General features: G+C 40.1%; 1 long non-coding RNA gene across 2 annotated transcripts in view; it reads right to left on the bottom strand.

Annotated features, from left to right (window-relative positions):
* LOC140707344 (uncharacterized) overlaps positions 1-18,800 on the bottom strand; it is a 109,651-nt gene that overhangs the window by 7,778 nt on the left and 83,073 nt on the right. Inside the window, exon 2 of one of the 2 annotated variants that reach the window (XR_012087326.2) lies at positions 10,825-10,861. The exons of the other annotated variant lie outside the window; for it this stretch is intronic. This is a non-coding gene — a long non-coding RNA (uncharacterized LOC140707344). The remainder of the gene's footprint in view (positions 1-10,824; positions 10,862-18,800) is intronic. 2 annotated transcript variants of the gene reach the window in all.

The following is an 18,800-nucleotide window of genomic DNA, read 5'->3' as shown; positions in this document are numbered from 1 at the left end:
CGATGATCGGTTCCCTGCTTTGGGAACCGATTTTTCGCTAGATGACGATTTTCAAACAGCTGATAGGTGGCTCTAAAATGGCCACCCGCTGTGCTTTAGGACGGATTCCTTGCTATACAGGCCACCCTATGGAGGATCTTTACTTTACGATGAGGTATTTAGTCCATTGGAATGCACTGAAGAGTTTTCAATGCGTTTCAATGGGTTTTTTAAATTCGCTTGACGACAATTTCGTTTAACAGCAATTTCCTCAAGCGAGGCACCACTGTAGTTATATACGAATACAAATATTCCCACACAGGTGGTGTTAACAAGGGTCCAGCCCCATGGGGCCAGACGGTCCACTCACTGATCTGTCGTGGACATGGATGGCGCAATTCTACGAATGGCTCTGCAGGGAATAATCCACTCGCTACTCTTTGATCTTGCAGCAAGGCTTGTCCTCCTGCCCAGAGCAGCAAGCAGATCGCGCACTGCAGAGCAATTAATAGAATGGTGCCGTCCGTGTCCATGGCAGATCAGTGAGTGGACTATCCAGCCCAATGGGGCTGGACCCTTGTGCGCGGATATTTGCATTCGTATACGAATACTGTACCCCCATCTCTAATCAGCATACAGAAACCAGTAAGTGATTTCACTGGAATCTCCCAAAAGCCCTGTGATATTGCTTTCAAAAGCAATCATAGTTATGCCTCAGAGTTTGGGAAAATTCCTGGCCCCTCCTTTCCTCTCCCCCACTACATCCCCAGAATTCCCCAGCTAGCATGGAATTTTTGAACTTGCTATCTAAAAAAAATTATTTCTCTCTCTCTCTCTCTCCAAAAATATAGCCCGGATGTTTCTGGTTGAAATGCATATAGGTGTCACTATTGTTATGATCTCCAGCTCAGTGGTTTCCAGCCTTGGGTAAGCCAGGTGTTCTTGGGCTGCAGTTACCAGAAGCCTTCACCACCAGCTGTGCTGGCTGGGGTTTCTTGGAATTCCAGTCCAAGAACACCTGAGTTACCCAAGGTTGGGAACCATGGCTCCAAATCATTGTCAAAGACATTAATAAGTGCTGTTCCCACTGGGGGACCTCAGATCTAATTCACCCTTATTCAGGATATTAGTCCTTGCTTCCTATTCTTTTAATAGCTACTAATCTGCTAAAGGACCAACTGTACTATGGCTAAGTGTGTGCTGTACTTACTTTTCTACAATATGCTGTTTTTATCTATTCAGTACTGTGAGTAAATGAGACTTTCTATTTTTTCTCTTACCAGTGCTTCTGAGTGTGTTATTGAGACAGCAAGTGTCAATTGATGAGAACAAACAATAAGGGGCAGATTACTGTGGGGAAACTTGAAGCTAATTCCTCTCTGTAGGTCCCTGAACTTTTTCCACTGAGTTGTTATGAGCTTTTTAAGTCAATAAATTTCCACACTCTGACAAGAACATAAATGGCCTGGACCTCCCTGAGAAACCCCCGCAAATTGATGTTAAATGGAATTTCCTATCCCTGAGAGACTGAGGCCCTTGTTAGAAAGAAGTTACACATATTTGTTAACAGATTAACAATTTCCCCTTTGAATTCTGAAGAACTTGTGTGGCAGTTGGGTCTCTTGAAACTCACTGATTGCTTGCAGTGTTTAAAACGTCTTGACTTGTCACCAGTTTAGCTACTTTCTCAAATACCCAGAAAAATCTAGCAGGCATGACATGTTTAGCAGCAAAGAATGTATTCAGCAATTCTGGAATGCTAACAGCTAATATACAGAAAGACATGTTGCTTCTGATACTGTAGGTAATAGCCATCATGACTATACATTTTTCGCTCCATAAGACGCACCTTTCCATAAGACGCACCAATTTTTTAGGAGAAGAAAACAGGAAAATATAATCTGTTTTCTTCGTTCCATAAGACGCACAGACTTTCCACCCCCCTGTTTTGTGGGGAAAAAGTGCGTCTTATGGTGCGAAAAATACGGTAAGTCATTGATACACCAGCCTTGTCACACATTGACTTCTCTAATCCCTTATAACTAGCACTATATTCTATAGAAACAAGTTTCACAACTTAGCTATGCATGGTGTGAGGAAATCCTTTTTTCTACTTGCTTCATATATTTTAATCTTTTCTCACAGGAAGGTTGCTCTAGGCCCTCAATTATATCAGATTCTGCACCTTTTCTGACCATACAATGTCTTTCTGGAGGTGAAGTAGCCAAGATGTGGACCCACTATTATAATGATGATGATGATGAGCCATCAGGTAGGTTCTGACTTATGGCAACCCTTTCTAGAATTTTCTAGGTAGAGAATATTCAGATGTGGTTTACCATTCCCTTCTTCTGGGGGCTTCCTGGGACCATGTAGCTTGCCCAAGTCTGGCTCTTCTCCCGGGAGCCCCAGCGGGGAATCAAACTCCCAACCTCTGGCTCCACAGCCAGATATTTAAACCATGGAGCTATCCAGCCTGCTGGACCCACAAGGAATTGAATAATTCATTATGACATTGGCAGTTCTGTTTTCCTTTCCTGATGATCCCTTTCAAGAACCTGCCTTTTTCACAGTAGCAGCATATGAGGTCAATATTTTCATTGACTTGACCACTACAACCCAAAGATTCTGTCAATTATTGCCAGCTTAGGCTCCATGTAGATGTGAAAATAAGATGTTTTTATTTATTGCCCCAATGTGCATTAGCTAACACTTGCTTAGACTGAACCTTGTCTCTCATTTTAATGCTCAATCTCCTAGACCTGAAGAATCCTTTCAGAGCATTTCACTGTTCCTTCTTGTTGTCAGGGCCTTAAATAATATGATGCTATTTTGTGTTTTGTGCTATTGAGTCAGAACAAGCTTATAGTGACCCTAATAGGGCTTTCAAGGTAACCAAGACATTTAAAGAGTGGTTTTACCAGTTCCACTCCCCCAGCGAGTTTCCATGTGGGGATTTGAACCCTGTTCTCCAGAGTCCTAGTCTGTTGCCCTACCCACTACACCACACTGGGTGTAGTGGATAGAGTTAGCAGCATTATTTTTGCATTAATCACTGTATAATTTGCTATCCAGCTCATCCCAAACTCTAGCAGTGTTTCTCAAGATGAAAAGATTACCCTTTTCATAAACATGAAGTCTCATCCCTCCCCAAATCTGCCTAACTCAATAAATTTTATCTGATATTTGGCAATATAGTGGCTTGGACTTGTGTACAACAGGAGCATGATAGGTAAGTGCCCTGTATCCACAGGTTAAGTGGTACCCAGCCTGGTGAAGGCCCGTAAGAGCCAAAAGCTAGCATTTGTGTGCAATTATTTTTAGTGGTCCAACAGATATCTGATGAAGCATCCTCTGCCCTTGCCTTTGAACTGCATACAAAGACCACATGATTCTCCCCCTCCCCCCTTTATTGGAAAATGGTAGGTTTCTACTGCTGTGGAGTGGCAAATGGGTATGTGTGTGTGGACTGTAGGGTAGGACACAGTAGCATCACCTACACAAAACAAAAACTATATCACAGTGCAACTAAGAGACAAAGAAAAATAAAGAAAAGCACAAGATAATAGGTGTCACAAGATAATGCAATGGTGTCATATGCAATAGTTGCATTGCACTTTTTATTGGAGTTTGGTTTGCTATCCATACTTCGTGTGACTACTAAGGACTTTTCTGGGCTGAGGTGGTTGTTGATTTATCCAGCGTTAACCAATTGTTCCTTCCAGCTTTGATTTCAAAGAGAGCCCTACTTCTCTGCTGAGTGTATCTTCCCTCTCTTTCCTCAGATGGTGGCAGTTGTTTGCTTGCTCTTGATCTGTTCAATTGGTTGCTAAGTTTGTATGCAGTAGAGAAAATAGCTTACACAGGTCTGTAATTTCAAGCAACTGTAAGTGAAGAAATTGGTTTTTTAAAAATTCTTTCTCCTGTAAATATCTCAGAGTGAGTTACTGAGACTAAGTGCCAGTTAATGAGACTCTGGGTGGACTCTGTAGCTATTCCCCTCTGTGGATCTCTGTATTTCTACTGTGCAGGTAAAGAGAATTTTATTAGAAATTTAACAGAAATTCAAAAGTGCACTTCTTTCATATTCTCTAGACTCTCCTAAAATCCTGACATACCTCACTGATGAAGCGTGCATCTCTGCTTGAGAATGACTGACCTGTAATATATCATTACATCAGAAATCTGGGAATATGGATTGCAGTCATTTGCAGTCTGTCCCTGGGCCTGAAGAATCTGTCTGAGTGCAAGAAAATCTAGTGCACGCTTTGCTGTCCATGTAAACTGAAGGCGTTTTTGCCAATAAAAGCCATATTCTGCACATAAACTAAAGTGCTTTATGCAAATAAAGCCAACATATAGCGAATGGGATTGCATTTTAATTCTTCGTGCTTCCATCTGCATCACAGATGGTAGCAAGAATGTTCAGATACAAGTATTTCTTTTTCAGCTGCTGAAGTTAGCGGTGTCAAAGAATTGGCTTTCTGTTTGGCCTGTCACCTACAACAAAGTAGCCTGGCAAAGTCATTCAGTGTCCATTTCTCCCCCCGTAATATAAAGTGCCAAAGACATGATCCATTGATAAATGTGAGAGTCGCTATAGGCACAGGAAGCCAGACAATGCCACTTTAATGATTTATATAACAGACTGCAGTTCTGTTGTCCATCAATAGCTGTCCTGCTTTCTCTTCAGCGCACGACAGGAGAGCTTTTAGTGTTAACTTCATAATTTTCCAATTTCTACTAGTGACTTCAAACTTTTTTAAAAAATGAGAACTTCAGGATGAGTTTCTACTATGGCTTCAAGGCAATGCTACCTTAGAAAAGGGGATTTAAACACACAGGCATCTTCCTCCATGTATACCTCATAATATAATCAGAATCCAGTTCAATTGATTATTTCAAATTATCTAATCCTTGCATTTAAACTTCAGAATGCTGGCCTAGGCATACTGCATGTTTTTATTCTAAATGAGATTACAGTAAATTATATTTGCATTCTGCATGCTTCTTCCATTCAGATAATAGACTAAACAGTTAGTGTATAATTTGAGTGCAAATCAGTAAAATATTTACCGTACTGCAGACAGTGGCATCTCCACATTAACACTGTTGTAAGACTTTGAACATATTCCTTTCCACAGAAAGAAAATATGCTCATTAGCCTTAATATGATCACAAACAGACCAATGTCCCAGCTTTAAATTGCTTTTCAAAGCTGATTTTCTATTTTTATAATCAATTTTCAAAGTAAAGTGCATCCATCATAATGAAAAGGCATAATGAAAGTCATGCACATATTTCTGTCTCCTTATGACAGTGATTGAGAAAGGAACAACTACGCTCAGCCGACAGTAAGCAGCTGGTATCCTTAGATAAGAAAATCTTTGCACGTGGACAAGCTCCCAGTGTTATGTAAAAATAAAGCAGGCAGAGAAGATGTCTCAGCAGTTGGTCCTTTTGTTCAGGCAGCATAATTTAAAGTCAATATCCATAACATAACTTAATTATCAACTTACACTAACAAGCATTGGCATTAATACATTTCATATTATCAACCTGTAACTAGCCAGAAAGAACCGTGTTTAACTCTATAGAAGAGGCTGAGGCATAAAAGATAAATTCTACACACATGGAATGAAGAATTTGGTCAACATGCATGACCAGTTAGACTCAACCCCCACCCCCAAATTTCTCTGTTATTGCAGGTAGAAAGGGACATGTCTATCACATGCAAGTCCAGGTGACAGAGACCTCACATTGAACAGCAAATTTGAATGGGATTAATTAGATGTCAATTGTAGATGCCAACCTCATAGACTCTGGCCTCATGTAATGAGGATGGGAAACACCTTCAAGAAGGAGGTAGGCAAGTACAACTTTGTAGGCATCACAGTGTTTCAGGTTCACTTTGCTTTATTGCTGTCATGAGGAGTATAAAGGCTTACTTGATGGAAGCACGGTGAGAGAAAGAGGAGGCCAAACTGAGGGAAAAGGAGGAGGAGGCTTACTGTGACTCAATGACAGAACATATGCTTTGTGTGCAATTCAAAGTTGAGTTAAAGAATCTCAAGGCATGGGAAAGATCCATGATTGAAATTTTGGAGATATGTTGTCAATCAGAGCAGACAGAACTGGACTTTATGAATCAAAGGTCCAACTCAGTGTAAGAAGTTTAATCCATTCACTTTGGGTGCTTAACCATTTAAGGCTGGGTATGGGCCCAGTTTTAAAGGAAAAGATGTCCATTTTTATACTACAGAAATACAAGCAGCCACTACAATGGCATATGAGGACTGATAAACAAGATTGGTCCCAAAAGTAGCCCATGTTGTGCTATAGAAAATTGGTAATTCCCTTTTGGTTAGCAGAATATAAGGTACAAACAACAACTGCACAGAGGAAGCGTAAGAGAAGAGCTGAAATCTCAGAACAAACCTGCCCCCCTTCACAGCAACTAGCACTTTATATGTTAAAACTCACTCTGGAAGCACTTTGAGAAAAAAGAAAATGTATCTTTACTTATAGTTGCAATCAGTAGTTATAAACAGAAAAAATAAAGTGAAGGTTGCAGTCTCCACAGGCGAGAGAAACTGGCTTCATAACTGCATAGTTAAAAGGGTCACAGAAAGAGGACAACAAACAAAGCATGCAAGACGAACAGGAAGAGGAAAGGCAGAAGTGAGGGGCTTGCTTCAAACACAAGAGGTGGGGAAAGGAACTCTGTTAACTGGTTAGTAACAAAAAACGACAATCGCCTTAGCTTGTGAAAAGGTCCTCCCACTAATAATCAATGTTGTTATTATTCCAACATGTTGGCTACTTTTTATCAATCTGTAGCAGCTCCAAAAAATTATTGTGGCTAATTTTTGCCATAAGGTCAGTTCTACATGCCATTGAGAGTTATGGGTTTCCTCGTGGCTTGTGCATTTTATTTTATTTTGCCTTTCAGTCTGACAAAACTTTTAACAATCTTCCAACAATAATTGCTGACTTTTTGAAGTCCTGGGAGATGGTTGGACTCAAGTGAAACAGGTAGGCCTACAAAGGCCCCTGTTGACTCCACAGTTGTTGGCTGGCAAAGCTTGTTGCAGGAGACAACTGCACTCTAATGCTGCAGCGCCTTTCTGCCCCTTGCTGCCTACCTACTGGAATTGTTCTGGCTCTATTTTGAAGAATAATTAGTGCTGCCTCTAAGGAGCTAAAGTAAGCGACTGGTGTTGTAATACTCTTGTAATCTACTCTGTTCATTTAATGCTTTTGTTGAAGGCAGATAGCAAATTCTAGGATCCTTTCCCACCTCAAAATCATTCTAGACAATGCCCTGCCCAGTGGGGCTGATCCAGACTATCTGCCTTCTGTCTCAGGGGCTGCATTTATCAAGGTAGTACTCCTGCCTTCTGTCTCCCTCTTATCTCCAGATTCAAATAAAGTCCTCCTATCAATGGCGGCAGGTTTACACCTGGGGGAAGGGGCAGGGTGAGAGGAAAACCAGTCTGTTTCAGTCTGTGCGATACAATCATATATGCACTGAGAATAAAGTATGCTGTCCAGCAGGATTAAGATGAATATACAATTGTACACATATATTAACACACAGGAGCAATGACGGGAGGAATAAATTAATGAACCATGTGAAAAAGCATATCAGAACATAGGGCCAATGAGGTGGGTACGGGAGGACAAAATAAATGTCACTTCCTAAAACACAGAGAAACCCACACACATTGAACACATTTTTAACACTAAAATAAATCAAAGAGGGAAAGGACGTATTGGGCAAAAGGCTAGTGGAATCACATTAAAAAGACAAAGCCAGAAAGGTGACTTACATTAAGTTCAGATTACAATAAACTCAAGTCCCTTTTCAAATTCTCTTTGCTGACGATTATTGATTATTTGCTGATTATTCCTGACTATTGCTAACTCTGCTAAACCTAGTGAAAGAATGACAAAGAGTGACAGGAAAGAATCAAATATTTAACTTAAGTGCCCTCACACAATCCCTCACTGCAAACACTGTGACTGGAGAGTGGGAAGGAGATTCTTCCCTCAAATTGCAAGTTAGAGGTTTTGAGCAGTTAAACCATCTCCCCTCCAGATCTTACCTCCTTGTCAGAGACCTAGTGTGGAGCACTTCAGATTGTTCTGAAGTGCTCCACATTTTTCCCTTCGCCCTGGAACAGAATCTATCCATTCCATTTTGAGCCAGATGTCATACAAATTGGTCCAAACCAGGTCAATTGTAATCCAGGCTTCAGCTGAAGGTGGTGCACAGTACTGATAATAACTGCTGAGTACATATACATGCATGGGACATGCAGTTCTGAATCTGAGCCAAGCTGGGTGTGCTCTTTAGTTATTTGAAATAAGAGATGTCGACTTTTTTTGACAACTCAGTGTGAAGGAATACTTTTCTCTGTGCCTCACTCTTCAGCTGTGTTCTTACTTTTGTAGACCCTTTTACAATATCCACATAAAGCTGTGATTTCTGTGCAGAAAATTGCAGAATGTGGATCTGTGTTTATGTATTATAATTAAAGATTGTGTTAACACATCTCAGGGGGATGCCTAAAGTATGTGATCTGTGGGTGGTGGAAGTTGGTGGTTGGGAATGAGATAAGAAAGAAAAACTGATTAGTGGAGCGCAGATCTAGTATTGTGACTTAACTGCTTATTTCTTTGCTTTGCTTTGGCATTTGTTAGAAGAACAGGCAGCCTAGCTCATTGAACTCATTTACATTTATATTTCAAAATCTCACACCAATTTAACTTCAACTTTACTACTGTGTACTGAACAATAACATATCAGGTAATAATACACTGATGTAAAATAATCCATTGTGCAATCTAATACCCTCATAATTGTCTGTTCTGTTTAAAACATACATTTTCATAAAAACATTAGATACTTCACAATCACAGATGGCAAAAACATATCCATCCTTTGGGTGTTATAATCCCAACTATTTCTCCTAACGTAAAGGTAAAGGTAAAGGTTCCCCTTGACAATTTTTGTCCAGTCGTGTCCGACTCTAGGGGGCGGCGCTCATCCCGCTCTTCAAGCCATAGAGCAAGCGTTTGTCCGAAGATAATCTTTCCGTGGTCACATGGCCAGTGTGATTTAGACATGGAATGCTGTTTACCTTCCCACCAAGGTGGTCCCTATTTATCTACTCGCATTTGCATGCTTTCGAGCCGCTAGGTTGGCGGGAGCTGGGACAGGCGACAGGTGCTCATTCCGTCGCGTGGATTCGAACTTGCGACTGCTGGTCTTCTGACCCTGCAGCACAAGAACAGGTTTGATCCCTTGGTCAGAAACAGCAAAAACATTGCCTCTTTGTTCAAATAATTGTGCACCGTTAGTTTGTAGATTAAAGAACAGGGAGCTAAAACAAATTGGACTATATGTTGAATGGTGAGTCAACACTTGTGTAACTTCCATTGATTCAATAGGTCTACTCTAACAACTGCTACTTAGATTTAGAACAGAGTTTTTTGTTTGGAGTAGGTTAAAGAGTTTTCTGCTCTGAAAGGTAAAAATGCCATACATAATTTTTACACACATTTAATGACTTCATAAATTGGGACATGCCTGTAGTGACTAAAGAACATTTTTGGTCATTTTAATTACATCTTTTGGTAATTGTGATGCATTTTTTTTCAAAACTAGGTCGCTAACTAATATTAAGAAATAACATTATTTTTCTTTTTATCAAATAGATCACAAGCCAAGAAATGCATAGATTTCCAACCACAAATTGCATTGCATTCTCTGATCAGTCCAAAAAGTGCAGAACCGGGTGCATCCATTAAAAAAAACACTTTACTTAAGTTTTAAAAAATGAGAAGAATGCAAGTAGGGAGGACTGCACTAGACAACATAGAGAGCTCAGTTTAAGAAATTGTGGCTCTACAAGCATTAACAGGTATTTATCATCATCCCAGAGGCTTTTCTGATCTCCTATAACTTGTGAATTAGGTTACTTTTCTTATGTGATTAGTGATTAAGAGTTAAACAGCTGCCTCAGTTTGTACTCTGATCCATCGGGTACAAAAGCTACATTAGAAATTTAAATAAAATCCTAGGCCAGGATCCTATCAAGGCACAATGCTCAAGCAACTTCTTGAATGACCAATTGTGCAAGCAATTTTTCATTCTCCTTGTTCAACCAAGGAGGAATGTTCAACCAGAGTCAAACAGAACCCACCTACCAATGGGATCAAGCTTACTCCCATTGATACTTAAGGGTGAAGGCAAACAAGTTTGCTTCTCTCTAGTCCCAAAAGTAGCCTGTGTACTTCATCTACTGCTGGGGAGATGAGTTAAACTAAGATTCAGTTAAATTTATGAATAAGTTAAACTTAATTAAGATTTAATTGAATTAATTATTTGATTGAATTAATTTAATTAAGATTTAATATTTAGATTAAGTTAAACTTAGATTATATTAAACTAGTGATCAGATATAATGGTAATATAAAAATAACTGTTGAATTGAAACTGTTCATGTGTGTGCGCATGGAGATATAGAAATTAAATGTAGCTCTTTGCTCACACAAGTATAAATGAAATTAGCAACAAACATTAAAAATAAAAATTTGCTGTTGTGAATCACATTCCTAATAGCAACTGAAGTGGTTCCCTTTGGTTCTTGGCCATTATGAAAAGCCTGGAGAGTGCAACAGACTAGGCATCCTGGAGCTGACTTTTTAGAATTCCATATCTGATCAGAAGTAAATCCTGCATAAGTGTATTTAGGATTTGAACCTTAAATCACCTTCGTACTCACATGTTTATTTGAATATATTTTACTGTCACTTCTTAAAAAAAATAATACTTACCTGGATAGTCTGTATGTTTTCTCTTTCTCTCACCTTTCTAGAAGGAAACAAAGCAAAACCTTTGCAGGTTCTCATCTTAAAAATAAGTAAATGCTCTCTGTTAATGATATCATCTGATTTTTGAGCAGCGGAAAGGTGAGAGGTGGAAGAAATGGCCCCAAAATATTCTGACAATAGTGTCTGCTTTCAGATTCAAAGAGCCTGGAAACCTTTAGCATTCTTCCTCTAAAAATAAAACACAGGAATAAGAGCAATACAGAATAAGCCATCTTTCTGTATATTTTAAGAGAAAAGAGACTCAGGTCATGTCCTTGTAGAAAGTGTACAATTTGTGTGCTGAGGTTGCCGGGGCAAACACTGAGTTCATTTTGAGCTTGCAGCTTCTAAAAATGCTGCAGCAATGAATTCAGAACGGATATCGTTTTCATATACAATACTGGAATACTGCTCAACTTTCTCTGGAAAAAAAATCCCACTTTTTATTAGAAGCAAGAGGCTGTTTCTTCCACCAATACAAGAATCTCATTAACTGATAAACCAGTAGCCCCCCTCTTAGCAGCTCAATATTCTTTTTCCAATACTAGTCCTTTTCACTAAGGACACATGTGTGATATCCCTACTTGCTCCACCACCCCACCCCACCTTTCCAGGTTGAACCATTTAGCTGAATATGGTTATAGTCCTCTTCTGTGAAATCAAGAAGTCTGCACAATAAGCATTTCTGATGAACTGCCATAATCATATTGAGCAGAAGAAGTTTCCATCTCTTTTTAGAGGGTAATAATCTTAATATTGGGCAATTCACACATTTCATGCAACTGCATCAGTCACTCATTTTCACATAAAATTGGGCATTTTTGTGGAAAGCATTTTCGTCGCATGTAATAAAATCCAGCCTAACAGCAAGTAAAACAGCACATAAAGCCAAAGTAAATGCAGAAACAAAATAAGAATGCTAAAGATCTAACTCTAAAGATACAACTCTTGAGGAACTTCCATCACAATCATGAAGGAGGGCAGTGGTTCAAACTGTTGTGCAACACCCTGTAGTCTCTACATCCCTGGAAATCTGGCCTACTAACACCACACACTCCAGCTGGCTCTCTGAGCTTCTGTCTCCACTGAAGCTTAAACAATTGCAGTTCCAATGATGATTATAAGATAATGATTATAAGATTATGCTATACTTGCATAAATGTTGAAGTTTTGCACTGATCAGCCTGGTGAAGAGTTCTGGAGTATGGATGTCAAACGTACAGCAATGCAATGGGTTGGCTTTTAAAACAGCAAAGGGGAAAGAGAACTCTTAAAGCACATCTTCAAACAATTGTTAAGAGACTAAGAACCCTCAACCACACATTTTGCATCTCCAAATATTTGTCCCTCCCAGTTATTTGAAGGGCATCCTTCCTACAAAAAATCTTGGATATTCCGCTAGACAGTGCCAAGCTCAATGGATCATTTGACTTTATATAAGGCAAATTCTTGTGTTTCTTTCATCAAATATTGGTGTCACTTGGATTCTGCTAGATCTACTGCCGTAGTTGCATTTACTTTCCAAGCCCCAAATGTTGAAAAGTAAGCAAGCAGCAATACCAAGTGTGGTGTAGTAGATAGAGTAGCAGACTAGGACTCAGACATTTGAATTCATGCTCAGCCATAGAAACTTGCAGGAGGCAGGCTGAGAACTGAGAAAACCAATCCTGAAATATCTCACTTTCCTTGAAAACCTTGTTAGGGTCACTGTAAGTCGGTTCCGACTTGATAGCACATAACAGAAACAACAAAGCAGCAGTACAGAAGCAGCATTAACTTACGAATTCAGCCCTTTGAAACTCACAATAATTATCTATGAGCATGCTTTCCCCCTTTGCAAATGAATCACATCCACACTTCCTTCTAAGAAAATTAAAAAGCTTAGAAAAATCACATAGAAAAGGTGATAGAAGTCCTAGTTCTAGCTAATGAAGGAGGAGATTAAATGACGCACTTCTGAACAGAATAACACGAGTCTGGGGAGCGGGGAATGAGATGCTCTGTGTGCTGTGTGATCAACTTTTTAAACACTGATGCAATAGCAGCTACGTGCAATTCAAATACCTGTTCTTTTACCAGTATAATCAGGACCTAAGTTGCAGATGCCAGTGAACTACTGCAGTCCCTTATAATAGCATGGGTCCAAGCTATCTTAGAGACCCCATCTCTCTTTATGAGCATAACCAGGTTCTAAGATCAACAGGGGAGGCCTTTCTTTCAGTACTAACCACCCTCACAGCTGTGCCTGGTGGACACACAAGAGAAGGTCTTATCTGTTGCTTCTCCCAGACTCCAGAACTTCTCTCACAGGATGACAGGTTGGCGCCGTATTTGCTGTCCTTCTGCAAAGAGACAAAGACTTTTCTCCTCAGGCAGGCTTTCCCCTCAGTGACTGACTATCTAATATAGCCAGTCGATTAAAAAATGGACTATTTGTACTTCAGTTGCTTTTAAATCTGTTTTAGTGATGTCTTTAATGTTTTTAATATGATGTATGTTTAATTCTTTTAAAATATTTGGATAGCTTTTAATATTGTTGCTTTTTAAAGATGTGATCTGTCTTGGTTTCTTTTTAAAGAGAAAGCCAGGGTAAAAATAATTTTTTTAAAAAAATAATTTAATCTCTAGAGAAAAATAGTAAGAGGCCTCCTCCTTGGAGGGGCAAGAGAGAGGTGTGTGAAAGATATCACATCAGCAACCCTAAGAAGAGCAGTCTAAGATAAAAGGAAGGTCAGCACAGGTCAGAGCCAGTACTGAACTGTCTAGGAAACCTGAGAAGGTCCTCTTTCTCTACTCTTCCCAGTGCAAAACCAGACATTATCGTGAGTGAAAGCTGAATCACACTCATTCACTTTCAACATGTATTTATTTATTTATTTATTTATTTATTTATTTATTTATTTAATTATTTAATTTATACCCCGCCTATCTGGTCGGTGAGGATGTATGGTGGCCTACATGTCCAGCCTGTAATTTTTTTACAATAGGTAGAATGTGTGATCAAATATATGTGCTCTGCGAACTTCAAAATCCCTGTTAATCAGACAACCCAACCTTCTTTGCTTTCATCTCATTTAAGTACATGTTGGGAGGAAGGCATGTTTTTGATTGTCAAACAGACAGACAAATGAATAGTCATATTCATCGTAATGAGATCTTAGTGCCTTTCAAATATGCCCTGTTGTGGATTGATTTTTCAGTTCTCGAAACGAGCAATAGGAGGGCATTGGATTTCTGTTCAAGATGCAGGCTTAATAGTAATGGAATTTGCATGGAGCTCGAAGCAAAGAAACAGAAACTGGAATGTAAGCAGCATAAAATTAATATTAGACCTTCCTTCAGAATGTAATTGTGTATCAAGCTGTGTGAGTTTATAAGCCACAACTTTAAAAGAAAGAAATAAGCATTATATTTTGGCATTCACTTAGCAATTCTTTTAGTAAATACCAATGTGTTTTCATAAAGGACACTTGATTAACAGGGACCAAAGATTGCTTACTAGAATATTAACTTTCTTAAAGCTCCAATGCACTGGAAAAACTTCCAGAGACAAAGTGAGAAGGCACAGCTGGTTTAACATAGGTGAGACCTACATATCCAGCAACCCATCCAAGCCGTCACAGTCCATGGTGGCCTGCAAAATGCTCAGAAAACCTGTATCTTCTGCCTGTGTTGCACTTAAAAAGATAGTTGTCAAATCTTTGGCAGGTTGAAAGACCACTAATGTATCACATGGAAAAAAAGACAAGACACATTATCAAAAAAGATAATTAAGGACAAAATTTGCATATTACTTGTATATGCTAATTTGATTACGATATGCAAATCCAGGCACAATTACTACAAGTTATGTAGACATTTAATAAAGTTCTCCATAGAATGAAAAACGGATCTTGTGACCTCCTTTAGCTGTTCTGTCCATTAACCAGATCCTTTGATGAAGATTTTCTTTTTTATAACTTTTTCCATAGCCTTTAGAACACCATATCATAGTCTACCTCCAAACAGAGGGATACCCAACCACATCTGCACAACTCTTCCTCTCCTCCATCTGAATGCACAGTCTTATGCAGTGTTACTCAACTATGTTCAATGGGGCTTATTTCAGAATAAGTGCATTTAGGATTTAAGCTTCAGTATCTTGCAAACGTCAGTAACAACATCTCCTTTCCTTTATGGACCTCAAGGGCTATCCTCTGTGTCTGGGTCTTACCTTAGCACAGTGGAAATAATCAGCACTAGAGATGAGGACGACGACTCACCATTTTGGCAAATTGTCCTGCTTTGTGATCTGTCAAAGTTGACGAAGCACGAAGCTCCCCCCATGAACTGATGAAGCACGAATGTATTCATTGTTTTGTGGGCGGGGTTAGACAGCCAGAGGCTGTCTAAAAAACAATGCTAACCCCTCCACCCCCACAGTCTGCCCCCGTGCCCCTGTCGCCTCCCTACCTTGGCGGCCGCTGCCACACCACTGTTGCCACTGGACCACCGCTGTCGCAACCAGTGCTGGGCCACCACCATGGGCGCTGCTCAACCACCACCGCTGCAGTTTCGAGCTGGTCTCCACAGCCACGGCCTCAGAAAGAGACACTGGCTGCCGTTTGCAAAGATGGTGACTGCAGCTTCATTTAGGGTAGGGAAGCTGCAGCCTCCATCTTTGCAAAGGGCACCCAGTGTCCCTTTCTGCAGGACGTGGCTGTGGAGGCCAGCTGGAGACTACAGTGGTGATGGATGACAGTGGCGCCAGGCGGTGGCGGATGGTGTCAGCACTAAGAGAGGGAGGGAGAGGAAGGGTGTGGGGAATAGGCTGTGGGGGTGGGTGGCTGTGGGGCTGGCTGGCTGTCTATCAGCCCACTGATCAGCTGATCTTCAGGCCCATAAGCAGAAAGGGAAGGCCATAGGAAGAGACGGGAAGCTAGCCTTCCCTCTCTTCCTATGGGGGGACAAATAAAAATGGGGCAATAGTCATCCCTTCATATTTGTTGGGGGTCTCTGGAACTGATGAATGTGAAGGGATGAATATTTAATGAATCAGTGGTTTTTAATGAATATCGCAATTCGTTTTGTTATTTGTCCCCATGTCTAATCAGCACCAATCAGCATTCATATCCCATCTTACTTTAAGTACTTACCACTCATTCTTTTCTGCTCCAGAAAGTACAGGGAGCATACATTGAACTCATCCTGGGAGGGAGGGAGGGAGGGAAGGAAGGAAGGAAGGAAGGAAGATGTGAGCAGAAGCTCAATGCATTAGGGCAAGCAGGGAGAACCCAGGGGTGGAGCTTCTTGGGAAAAAGACAGGTTGGTTGCTAGAAGCATGGGCTTGGCTGGGAGGGTGAGGGGGTTTGTCCACTTCATGGACAAACAGGCACGCAAACACATACACTTCTACCAACATTTCTAGAAAAAGCAGAATTATAGTTAAATTAAAGGCCATGACTTGAAAATGAGAACAGCCTAATAAAATATCAAGCATGTTGCCATGCCATTGAAAAGATACAACACACAAGGGCTAAATGGCTACCTTTGGATTTATGAATCTACCTCTGTCTTAGAAAGTAGATAGGATAAAGCAAAAGATCCTTCTTCATCCAGGAGAGAAGCTTTGCTCTAATCCCCCCTATAGAGTATTACAGGGGTAAGGTGATGGTAATCCTAGATCAGCTAGATCCATAGCCCTTTTTACAATTTCCCATCCCTGCACGTCGGCCTGGGGCTGGTGTGACTAATTCTTCCAGTGGGAGGATGAAAAACAAAGCAACAGACTGGTGAGTTGTGCTCCTCTCTCCCATATCAATGTATGTCAGCAGGGCTCTGGAAGTGGAAGATGATCTTCCATTGTATACACATAGGTGCCTCACAACCCCAAAAGGGTAACACACCACACAAGTATATTTGTGTATGGAATGTATAACCTCCACATCTCTCAAAGCAGCCCCTACTGAGAGCATTTGTACAAGGAGAAGAAGTCCCCCAAGCCAAGAGAATTTTGGACAAGCATTAAAGGGTATACTATTGAAAATATCAATTGTTCTTAAAATATATCACTATTATATCCGAAAAATAACCTGCCTTGCTGAGCTAATTAAGTAGACTGGAAAGGCAGGTATTATTATATTGAGGTTATGCTTTTCTTAGATCTAAACATAATAATCCAAAATAATTTTGTCTGTCATGCTTTGGGCTGTCAAAACTGAAAACAAAATATACAGTTAAGTTTAAGGAACATTTTTACCACCAGAACTCACTTGACTTCATAGGAAGCAAAGGGAGATGACTCACCAGTTTTGCTTTTTGTTTACTTTGCTTTTTTATCCTTGCACTGCAACGATGTTATTGTGCTAGGAAAGCAAATCAACATTCTACAAGGCAAGTCTAAAAAGGAGGGCAAACCAAACAAAAATTATAATTTTGAAAATGGATTTTGTACCATTTACACTTGTTAAAAAAAAAACAACCATGAAAATTGCTTTATATTTGGGTGAGAAATGCTTAACTGATTAAAATAGAAGTCACCTTCCAGTGTCACTCTGTGAACAGTAATGAGCACAAGAGGGTATCCTGTGGATCATTTTGAATGTTGCCATTAGAGTTGTCAACATTCATGCCCTTTGCTATGTAAAGCTTGCCATCCTTTTTCCTGCTAGCAACACAGACATTATATTCTGGATCCTGATGTTTTGAATCATGGATACAGGAGCACAATATCCCACATTTGTAAATTAAAGGGTTTTAAAAGAATTTAATTTAGTTACTTGCATGTTCCATGAATACAGGCAGTATTTAAGTAGAATTACGAAGAATCTTTGTGCTTACAATAATGATTTGATGCATGCAACACATTATTTAAGAATCTTGACATAGATATTTAAAATGGTAGACCATTAAAAGTAGTAAACTCCTGCTGAGAGTTTTACTAACCGAACAAGAAAATGGAGATATGTCATTTCAGTTCTTCCCCTAGGATAATTCAAAGCTTTCAAGGGTGTGAGATTACTGTATGCACCTTTGGCTATAAATATCTATATGAGTTATGACTAAAATATTCTTGCATTTATTCTGAGGGCATGATTTTCTGAGTTTGGTTTCTAAGAGAACTGGCAAGCACATTTCAAGCAATATTTAAAGAACAAACCGACCCTCAATTGCAATATTACACCTGGAGAAAAATACTAAGTTGGAAACTTCATACGTTGTACCATTTCAGACTAATCTTTTCTCCTAGACATTTTCCTCCTGTACAGGCACAGATTAGTTATTAACAACTTGTTTTTAACTAACACACTAAACCAATTTAAAACTAAAGGCTACATCCAATTGGTAATGCCAACAAAACTAGAGTCATTGAACAGTAGGATTTACATGTTGACTTAACTGCTCACGTCCATTCAGTGAGTCTCCTATAGTTAGAACTAGAGATGGGCATGAAACACTTTGTGCTGGGTTGTTCTAAGTCACTGGCTGCTGTGCATTCCCTTCCCTCATCCCAATCCGCCCCACCCATATCCCCACTCACCAGCCAGCACATGTTGCTCCTTCCCTTCCCATCATGCAATCTTCCAGTCCTGATAGGAGCATGGACTTCCCTTCTCTGCCTCCTCCAGCAACTGCCCACTCAGATGAGAAGGCGGGGCAGGGATTATTGCAGCACTGTCTGTGAGTGCACAGTTGCTGGAGGAGGCAGAATGGTGCCTGTGCTCCTCCTGACAGAATGGAAGATTGTGCAATGGGAAAGGAAAGAGAAACATGCACCGGTTGGTGAGTGGGGGTGCCAGCGGTTCGGAGTGGGGGAAGGAAATGCGCAACACCTGTGGTGCTGTACCAACTACTTGGGACAACCCAGCAGAAAGTGCTTCATGGCCATCTGTAGTTAGGACTAGTTTTTTATCTTTAACTGTATATCTGAAGTGCCACGATGTGAAAATAATTGTATAATA

This window comes from Pogona vitticeps, chromosome 5 (assembly GCF_051106095.1).
Source record: "Pogona vitticeps strain Pit_001003342236 chromosome 5, PviZW2.1, whole genome shotgun sequence".
NCBI classification, from domain to species: domain Eukaryota; kingdom Metazoa; phylum Chordata; class Lepidosauria; order Squamata; family Agamidae; genus Pogona; species Pogona vitticeps.
This window is presented reverse-complemented; position numbering and strand designations above follow the sequence as displayed.